We start from the raw sequence: 11,287 nt of genomic DNA on the forward strand, positions 1-11,287 counted from the left end.
TCCAATTACCGTAGCAGGCGTCTTCCATTTCTTCTCATCATCCAGTTTAATTCTGACACTTTGCCCTGCTTTCAGCTCCTGCAAGGGCCTCACAGAGTGTCTCCTGTTGTAGAAGAATCGATAGCCCCTTTTTGCCTCTTCATCCCTCCTAAGAACTTCGTCCCAAGGAATAGAGCTAGTTGGCTGGAAGACACCCACAGAGGGTAAGGTGGTGCGAATCTGGCATCCTAGCATCAGCTGTGCCGGGCTAAACCCTGTGGCTTGAATGGGAGTTACCCTATAGGACAAGAGGGCCAGGTACGGCTCAGATTGCTTCAAAATGAACTTTGTAGTTTGAACTACCCTTTCAGCCATTCCATTGGCCTGTGGGTAATGTGGACTTGACGTGGAATGTACAAAATCATATTCTCTGCTGAAAGAACTGAACTCTGTGGAAGCAAACTGCATACCGTTATCACTCACCAATTCCATTGGTATGCCCCACCGGGCAAACAAACTCTTGAGACAAGTGATAACGGCTTGACTTCTGATTTCATTCAAGGGTGCAATCTTCAAATACCTGGAATAGTAGTCGATCATGACTAGGTACTTTTCCCCGTGCAGCTCGCACAAATCCGCAGCTATTTTCTGCCATGGGCCTGCAGGCAGTGGAGTAGAAATCAAGGGCTCCCTTCTCTGAGTAGGCCGGCGTTCCCGGCAAAAGGCACATTTTGACACATAGCTTGCAATGTTGGAACTGATCCTAGGCCACCATACTGCCGTAGCTACCGTTTGTCTGCACTTTGTAATGCCTAAGTGGCCATCATGAATCCTGTTTAACATCTCCTGCCGCATGCTAACAGGAATAACAATGCAGTCCTGGAACAGCACCATCCCATCCAGCTCCGTGAGCTGCAACCTTTCTGACTGGTAAGAACTTAAAGATATCCAGGCTGCCCGACTCTCGGGCCAACCTTCTTTTATGTACTTTATAACTTCTTGAAGGTCTGTATCTAAATATGTCTCTTTTCTTATTTGTTCTAGCTTCCCTGAAGAGATGGATTTGGAGGCCAGAACTGAATCTACATACACTTTCACATCTGATTCCGTTGAAGATTATTCAGCAGCAGCCAGCGGGAGCCTGGAAAGTGTATCTGCCACAACCAGTTGTTTCCCCCGGCACATGGACTGCCTGAACGTTGAACCTGAGCAGCCTCATTAGAAGTCTCTGGCATCTTAGGGGTGTTTTGTCGATATCATAGGAGTTGATTAGAGGGACTAGCGGTTTATGGTCAGTCTCCAGACTAAATTTCTCTAAACCCACTAGGTAACGCTGAAAGCGCTCACAGGCCTAAACTGCAGCCAAACACTCTTTCTTAACTTGGGAGTATTTCGACTCAGCAGCCATCAGTGTACGGGAACAGTAGGCAATGGGCTGTAGTTTGTTCTCATTCAACTGCAGGAAGGTGGCCCCTAACCCATAACTGCTCGCATCAGCACTAACCACAGTCTTTTTGGAAGGGTCATAGAACCCCAACACTGGGGCAGACCCCAGCAGGGACTTGACCTGCATAAAAGATTCTTCCTGTGAAGGTCCCCAGACCCAGGCAATATCTTTCTTTAGCAACTCTGTGTTAGGGTGTAGTATAGTGGATAAATCTGGAAGGAACCTGCCCACATAATTTACAAGGCCCAATATTTGTCTCAGCTCATGTACATCAGAAGGACTTTTTATCTGTCAATAGCACACATTTTTTCGGGGTCTGGCTTGATGCCATCCCTATTGATGATATGCCCAAAGTAACATAACTCAGCTGTCCTAAAATGGCATTTTTAACTACAGCCCGGACACTCTAATAGTCTGCAGCACACAGCTCAGTCGCTGATCATGTTCCTCCAATGTAGACCCATACACCAAGATGTCGTCCATGATGACTGCCGTGCCCATGCGGTCTCTTAGGAGAGAACTCATTTCTCTTTGAAAGATTTCAGGAGCAAAGGATATCCCGAAGGGGAGTCTACAGAAGCAAAACCGACCTACCGGTGTAATGAAGGTAGTCAGTTTGCGGCACTTTGGATCTAGAGGTATCTGCCAGAAGCCGCTAGAAGCATCCAATGTAGAGAAGAACTTCACCCCAGCCAATTTCAGAGCTATGTCTTCAAGTGTCGGCAGCACATATCTCTCTCTCTTCACTGCTTCATTCAGCCTTTTCAAGTCTACGCAGATGCGTACCTTCCCATTTTTCTTCACAACAGGCACAATGGGGTCACGCCAGTCAGTTGCTTCAACAACCTCTTCAATAACCCCCATATTCTTCATACGTAGAATCTCCTTCTCCACTTGAGGCATGAGCGGGAACGGAATTCTACGGGGAGCGGTAATGCTGTATGGGACTGCGTCACCTTTAAGTGATATATACGGACTGGGTTGCAATTCAGTAGGCCCAATTCACCAAACATATCTTCTGAGATCTCATTCACTCTGGCTACTAGGCCCAAACCACAGGCTGCTTTCCTGCTCAATAAGTTGTCAACACACTGACCTCTAATCACATGCACCCATATGGAGAATTTCCTTTGCTTGTACTCACAGCTGGCAAGAAATTTCCCCACACAATCAATCCACCAGGACTATGGACTTTTGTTGTCACTTTCACCAGCTGCGGCTGTCGAGGCAGTTTTATGAATGCTGCAAGGGACATTACAGTGATGTCTGCTCCTGTGTCAATCTTAAAGGCAACTTTGGCTCCCATTACAGTAAGAGTAACCCTCCAATCTTCTTCTGAACCCAGCCGTTCAACAACAGACCCTACAAAGGACACTTCTTGACCCTCCTGGTCGCTATCCACCTGCATCTCCTTACACACCACTTCAAAATGGCCCATTCTGATACATTTTCTATATCTTTTGTCTTTAGCAGGGCATATGACACTCTGATTATGGGCATGGTGGCACAGTGTGCATCGGGCATGCTGCACCCATCCACTTCTGGGCCTATCTGTTGCCCTTGGTCTACCGCTCACATTGTGCCTTTCACTAGCAGCCCTCCTGAACTGTTGAACTTCATCCACAATACTCTCAGACCTCAGATTAGCACGTTGCTTTTTCACCAGTTCACTCCGGGCCATCCTAATAGCTCCATCTAATGTTAAATCAGCCTCCAAATGGAGCTTCAGTGAGACTTCAGCATCTATAATTCCTATGACTATTCTGTCTCTGATTTGCTCCTCTTTAGCAACACCAAACTCACAAAATTCAGCTAGTTCATACAGGCTGCGCACAAATGACTCCACAGATTCTCCCACACGCTGGGCATGTTTGTGAAAACAAGCTCTCTCATGAATCACATTTCTTTTGGGCACAAAGAGGGCACTGAGATTATTCATAACTATGTCAAAGTCAAATTCTTCCCCTTCTTGGAAAGTAAAAGCATTGAACACTGGCTCCACATCTTTCCCCATAGAGTATAAAAGAGAATTAACTTGTACTTCACCACTTTCCTTGTCCAGCTTGGAAGCAATCCTGAAGCGCTGAAACCGCTGACGCCATGTGGGCCAAGCTGCATGCTGAGAAAAATCAAAAGGCTCAGGTGGGGTAAACTTTGACACCATCATCAATCAGGAAATAGAAGCGCAGGCAAGAACTTCTGACACCATGTCATGAGATGCAGGACACAGCAGAGAGGGTACAACACTATTTTATTGTACAGCATGGGATTATACATCTGGTACCATTGACCTCACTTAGTAACTGCAGCAAAGACAATAACGGACCTAAGACCACGCCCCCATCCGGTGACGTCACTTCCCACTCTCATCACACCTGTGTCTTAAGGTTTTTAGTGTGTTCACCTAATCCAAGTATAAGAAAAATATATTTTCAAATTATACTGTGTTCAATAACTTTACTAACTCAAATTGCCTTTTTATAATGGATTTAAATGAAAGGGTTAAACACATAGGGCTAGACTGCAAGTGGCGCCTAAATGTTAGCGCTCAGTCGATATTGAAATATTGCAGACACGTTCATTTGTGCACGTATTACAAGTTGAAAGTATTACAAGCATGTTGGTTTAGCATAACTGAAGACCTTGGGCCCATTTATCAAGCTCTGGATGGAGCTTGAGGGCCCGTGTTCCATAACCTGTCTGGCTGCTCTGGGCAGGCGGACAGACATCTCCGCAATTCAACCCGATCAAGTACGATCCCACACGGTGTGACGTTTCGGAGTATTTCCTCCTTCCTCAGACATAACAAGAAAGTGAATAACAGCTGTGATGAGAGCAGGATGTGATGTCACTAGTTTGTGGGCGGGGCTTAGGTCCGGTGTCTGTGTCGCAGTTAGTTTAGTACAATCAACCTGACTAGATGTGCATTGCTATGCTCTGCAATAAAATAGAGTTGTACCATCATTGCTGTGTCCTGCATATGTCCTGCATCTCATGACATGGTGTCAGAAGTTCTGGACTGCACTTCTGTTCCTGATCGATTGCAATGTCAAAGTTTACCCCACCTGAGCCTTTTGACTTCTCTCAGCCTGCAGCTTGGCCCACATGGCGTCAGCGGTTTCAGCGCTTCAGGATTGCATCCAAACTGAACAAGGAAAGTGGTGAAGTACAAGTTAATTCTCTTTTATACTCTATGGGGAAAGATGTGGAGCCAGTGTTCAATGCTTTTACTTTCCAAGAAGGGGAAGAATTTAACTTTGATATAGTTATGGATAAACTCAGTGCCCACTTTGTGCCCAAAAGAAATGTGATTCATGAGAGAGCTTGTTTTCACAAACGTAATCAGCGTGTGGGAGAATCTGTGGAGTCATTTGTGCGCAACCTGTATGAACTAGCTGAATTCTGTGAGTTTGGTGTTGCTAAAGAAGAGCAAATCAGAGACAGAATAGTTATTGGGATTGCAGATGCTGAAGTCTCACTGAAGCTGCAGTTAGAGCCTGATTTAACATTAGATGGGGCTATTAGGATGGCCCGCCAGAGTAAACTGGTGAAAAAGCAAAGTGCTGATCTGAGGATGGGCGCAACATGCCCGATGCACGTGGTGCTACCGTGCCCATGATCAGAGTGTTATATGCCCGGCCAGGGATAAAAGATGCAGAAAATGTAACAGAATGGGCCATTTTGAAGTGGTGTGTAGAACTGAATACATTAAGGAGATGCAGGTGGACGGTGACCAGGAGGGTCAGGAAGTGTCTTTTGTGGGGTCCGTTGTAGAACGGCCAAGCTCAGAGGAAGATTGGAAAGTTACTTTTACTGTAATGGGAAACAAAGTTGATTTTAAGATTGACAGAGGAGCAGATATCACTGTAATGTCTTTTGCTGAATTTATGAAACTGCCTCGACAGCCCCAGCTGGCGAAGGTTACTACAAATGTCCATAGTCCTGGTGGCCGCATTGATTGTGCAGGGAAATTTCTTGCCAGCTGTGAGTACAAGCAAAGAAAGTTCACCATGTGGGTGCATGTGATTCGAGGTCAGTGTGTTAACAATTTATTGAGCAGAAAAGCAGCCTGTGACTTGGGCCTCGTGGCCAGAGTGAATGAGATTTCCGAAGATATGTTTGGCGAGTTGGGCCTACTGAATTGCAAACCAGTCCGTATAGCACTTAAAAGTGACGCAGTCCCATACAGTATTTCTACTCCTCGTAAAATTTTGTTCCCGCTCATGCCTCAAGTGGAGAAAGAGCTTATGCGCATGAAGTCTATGGGGGTTATTGAAGAGGTTGTTGAAGTGACTGATTGGTGTGCCCCCATTGTTCCAGTTGCAAAGAAAAACGGAAAGGTGCGCATCTGTGTGGACCTGAAAAGGTTGAATGGGGCAGTGAAGAGAGAGAGATTTGTGCTGCCGACATTAGAAGATATAGCTCCGAAGTTGGCTGGGGCGAAGTTCTTTTCCACATTAGACGCTTCTAGCGGCTTTTGGCAGATCTGCCAGGATCCAAAGTGCCGCAAACTGACTATCTTTATCACACCGGTAGGTCGGTTCTGCTTCTGCAGACTCCCCTTTGGGATATCCTCCGCTCCTGAAATCTTTCAAAGGGAAATGAGTTCTCTCCTGAGTGACCATTTGGGCACAGCAGTCGTCATGGACGACATTCTAGTGTATGGGTCTACAGTGGAGGAGCATGATCAGCATTTGAGTTGTGTGCTACAGGCTATCAAAGAGTCTGGGCTGAAGTTGAATAAAGAAAAATGTCATTTTAGGAAAACTGAATTATGCTACTTTGGGCATATCATCAACGGGGATGGCATCAAGCCAGACCCCGAGAAAATTCGTGCTATTGAACAGATGAAAAGCCCTTCTGATGTACATGAGCTGAGACAGATATTGGGCCTTGTAAATTATGTGGGCAAGTTTCTTCCAGATTTATCAACAGTTTTACACCCTATCACAGAGTTGCTTAAGAAAGACGTTGCCTGGGTCTGGGGACCTTCACAAGAAAAAGCTTTCCTGCATGCCAAGTCCCTGATGGGGTCTGCCCCAGTGCTGGGGTTCTACGACCCTTCAAAAAAGACTGTGATTAGTGCCGATGCAAGCAGTTATGGGTTGGGGGCTGCACTCCTGCAGCTGAACGAAAATAAACTACAGCCCATCGCCTACTGTTCCCGCACACTGACGGCTGCAGAGTCAAAATACGCTCAAATTGAGAAAGAGTGCCTGGCTGCAGTTTGGGCCTGTGAGCGCTTCCAGCGCTATCTAGTGGGTTTGGAGAAATTTAGTCTGGAAACTGACCACAAACCGCTAGTCCCTCTAATCAACTCTTATGACATTGACAAAACACCCTTGAGATGCCAGAGACATTTAATGAGACTGCTCAGGTTCAATGTTCAGGCAGTGCATGTGCCGGGGAAACAACTGGTTGTGGCGGATAAACTATCCAGGCTCCCGCTGGCTGCTGCTGAAGAATCCTCCACAGAATCGGATGTGAAAGTGTATGTTGATTCAGTTCTGGCCTCTAAGTCCATTTCTTCAAGGAAACTGGAAGAAATAAAGAAAGAGACATATTTGGACACAGATCTGCAAGAAGTTATAAGGTACATAAAAGAAGGCTGGCCCGAGAGCCGGGCAGCCTGGATGTCTTTAAATGCTTACCAGCCAGAGAGGTCGCAGCTCACGGAGCTGGAGGGGTTGGTGCTGTTCCAAGACCGCATTGTAATTCCTGTCAGCATGAGGAAGGAGATGTTAAACAGGATTCACGATGGCCACTTAGGCATTACAAAGTGCATAGAAAGGGCAGCTACAACTGTGTGGTGGCCTGGGATCAGCTCCGACATTGCAAATCACGTGTCTAAATGTGCCTTTTGCCGGGAACGCCGGCCTACTCAGAGAAGGGAGCCCTTGATGTCTACTCCGCTGCCTGCGGGGCCATGGCAGAAAATAGCTGCTGATTTGTGCGAACTGCACGGGAAAAAGTTCCTTGTTGTGATCGACTACTATTCCAGGTATTTGGAGATTGCACCCCTGAATGATATCACAAGTCAGGCCGTTATCATTCGCCTGAAGAGCTTGTTCGCCCGCTGGGGCATTCCAATGGAGCTAGTGAGTGATAATGGTATGCAGTTCGCTTCTACAGAGTTCAGTGCTTTCAGCAGGGAGTATGATTTTGTACATTCCACGTCAAGTCCACATTATCCGCAGGCCAACGGAATGGCTGAAAGGGCAGTTCAAACAACAAAATTCATTCTAAAGCAATCTGAGCCGTACCTAGCCCTCTTGTCATACAGGGTGACGCCCATTCAAGCCACCGGGTTTAGCCCAGCACAGCTGATGCTAGGACGCCAGATTCGCACCACTTTACCCTCAGTGGGTGTCTTCAAGCCGCCTGGCCCTGTTCCTCGGGGCGAAGTCCTTAGGAGGGATGAAGAGGCCAATAAGGGTTATCGTTTCTTCTACGACAGGAGACATTCTGTCAGGCCCTTACAGGAACTGAAAGCGGGCCAAACTGTCAGAATTAAACTGGATGATGAGAAGAAATGGAAGACGCCTGCTACGGTAGTTGGCCGCTCTCCAGAACCAAGGTCTTATACAGTCCTTACGGAGGGAGGGACGGTTACACGCCGTAACTGAAGACATCTTCAGTCTGTACCTGAGAGTCTGGAACTGGATGCCTCAGTACCACCGCCGGTGGGATCCCCTGTTCTAAGAGAGGTGCCTTCCCCTCAGCAAGACCACAATGGGGATATATCTTTGCCTCCAGTGGACTCTTGTTCACCATCTTCTGTATCAGAGGACAGTTCATGCAAGGTTACATCAAGCGGAAGAGTGGTGAAACTTCCGGCCCGATATAGGGACTGACTTTAGCTAGAACAGTGACCGGAAGTATGGGCAGAATAATCCCATGGTCACTGTGGACTTGGGTAGTCTACCCCGATGTCCAAGTCAGGATGTAATTTATTTGTTCATGTTTTCTAACCTATTTGTTTATATAATGTTCAAAAACAAAAATGTTGTTGTATACTCTGTTGGTGTACCTTGTTATTTGTTATATGCAAATGTATGCTTCGCCTTTGAAAAAGGGGAAGATGTGATGAGAGCAGGATGTGATGTCACTAGTTTGTGGGCGGGGCTTAAGTCTGGTGTCTGTGTCGCAGTTAGTTTAGTACAATCAACCTGACTAGATGTGTATTGCTATGCTATGCAATAAAATAGAGTTGTACCATCATTGCTGTGTCCTGCATATGTCCTGCATCTCATGACAACAGCAACCTCTATGGGGCCCATTTATCAAAGGGCTTGCGGACCTGATCCGACACTGCGGATCAGGTACGCAAGACCTCGCTAAATGCGGAGAGCAATACGCTCTCCGCATTTAACATTGCACCAGCAGCTCACAAGAGCTGCTGGTGCAACGCCGCCCCCTGCTGATTCGCGGCCAATCGGCCGCCAGCAGGGAGGTGTCAATCAACCCGATCGTATTCGATCGGGTTGATTTCCGGCGATTTCTGTCCGCCTGCTCAGAGCAGGCGGACAGGGTTATGGAGCAGCGGTCTTTAGACCGCTGCTTCATAACTTGTGTTTCTGGCGAGTCTGAAGACTCGCCAGAAACACGGCCCTTCAAGCTCCATACGGAGCTTGATAAATGGGCCTGTATAAATACACATACGTGAACATAAAACCACCTACTAATCATAATCAAGTGATTTGAATCAGCTGGAAGCATCAGGCGCATAGCATGAGTCACTAGGGGCGTTGTCCGTTGCCTTAGTAACCAGCCAAACAAATTTTAACTAAACAACGTGGCTAATTAGATAAAAACAATGTTGCTCTTATGCTGACACAGTGGCCCATATTTATCAAGCTCCGTACGGAGCTTGAAGGGCCGTGTTTCTTCAGACTCGCCAGAAACACAAGTTATGAAGCAGCGGTCACAAACATCGGCGGAAATCAACCAGATTGAGTACGATCGGGTTGATTGACACCCCCTGCTGGCGGCCCATTGGCTGCCAGTCTGCAGGGGGCGGCGTTGCACCAGCAGCTCTTGTGAGCTGCTGGTGCAATGCTGAATACAGCGAGCGTATTGCTCGCTGTATTCGGCAAGGTCTAGCGGACCTGATCCGCACTGTCGGATCAGGTCCGCCAGACCTTGATAAATAGGGGCCTATATATCCATGATTAACAATTACAACTTATTATGGGCGGACTTCTGAGTTACTCATAAATACAACGGCAACTCCTATGGCCAGAAGCAAAAGTATAATGACTATTAGTAAAATACTATGCAGTCATATATCTATGCGGGCAAATTACATAAGTCTGCTATCAACATAATATGAAGATAAAGAAAAAGAAAAAAGGAAAAAAGGAAAAAAGAGAAGAAAAAGAGGAAAAGAAAAACACATAGAAGAAGCACAGAATAAAGAGCAAAAAAATCCAAAAAATATAGAGCAAAAAAATAAAAATGAGCAATAAAACAAATAAGAATGACATAGTATGACATTTAGACAAAAGAGAATGACATAGTACGACTCATAGATCGAGGGTTGGGTCTCTTGGTAGTTTGGAGTATGTCAGGTTATCATTCAGATGAGTGTTGATTTCCTCCTGATAGTAGTGGTAGTCCATAATTACTATAGCACCTCCCTTGTCGGCCCTCCTCACCACTATAGTATTATCCCCAGTCAGTTTTTTCATAGCTGTTCTTTCATTCTTAGTAAGGTTAAACCTTACACTATCTCTTTGAGATTCAGTGGAGTGGTTCAGCTCTGTTTCCAGTTTTTTACAAAATGTCTGGATCATGGCGTTAGTGCTTTTCGGGTCAAATGTGCCTCTTTTCCTTAGACCCACAACCTGTTCTTTCTCTGTTGAGCCAAATAATTATTTCAGTCTTAATGTCCGCTGGAAGTGCTGAATGTCAATATGGAGGTCAAATCTGTCTGTATATTTAGTTGGGACAAACAAAAGGCCTTTTTTGTAGGAGCGACAGTTCGTCCTCTGACAGTCATCTCTGGCTAATATTCACCACTATATGTTCACTCATCTCCTTCTCGTGGTCTGTTTCTTATTCTTGAAATGCCCCCTCCTCGGGTGGGGGTGTCCCCTCCAGCGTTTTTTGACCTTGTTGTTATTCCTTCTCTTTGTATACCTGTCGGTATATCTTGTCCTGATATGCTGTCTGAATCTGTGTCCGATCCTGAGCTGTCTTCTGTAGCTAGATTCCATGGCCTCCTTGCCCTGTATCTTCTTGGGCGGAATTCTCTAAGCCTCTGTCTCTCTTCTGGCTTGAGTAGCTATTTGTAGACTTTCTTTTCTCTGTAATCCTCCAGTACAGCTTCAAATGTTCTGTTCTTAAATGCTGTTAGTTCTTTTTGATATTGCTCCAGCTGTGTCAATAGTTTAGTCTCCCATTCTTCATCCTCAATCTGGGATAGAGCTGTGGTGTTTTCTGTGGTGAAATGTTCTATTTCAGTTTTTAGCTTGCATTAGCAGGCTTCTAACCTCTTGTATAACAAATAGCATTAGATCAAGTGCACACTTATTTAAAATGTCTGCGCACATAAGTCCTACAGGAGTACATTAATATGTAGAGAAAAAAAAATTACTTTTTAGTTTTAAATATTTATTTCTATATATATTTTTAGGCATTCTCATATTTATTTCTTTTGTTTGTATTGGTATGACACAAAAAAGTAGCGGAAAACCCCCCAAATCTGACACATTCCATGCAAAACTCCAAAAATGGACTGGACAAAATTATTGGCCCTCTCAATTTAATATTTGGTAGCACACCCCTTGGAAAAAATAACTGAAATCAATTGCTTCCTGTAACCATCACTGAGTTTCTTACACCTCTCTACTGGAACTG

This window comes from Bombina bombina, chromosome 1 (genome assembly GCF_027579735.1).
Source record: "Bombina bombina isolate aBomBom1 chromosome 1, aBomBom1.pri, whole genome shotgun sequence".
NCBI classification, from domain to species: Eukaryota; Metazoa; Chordata; class Amphibia; order Anura; family Bombinatoridae; genus Bombina; species Bombina bombina.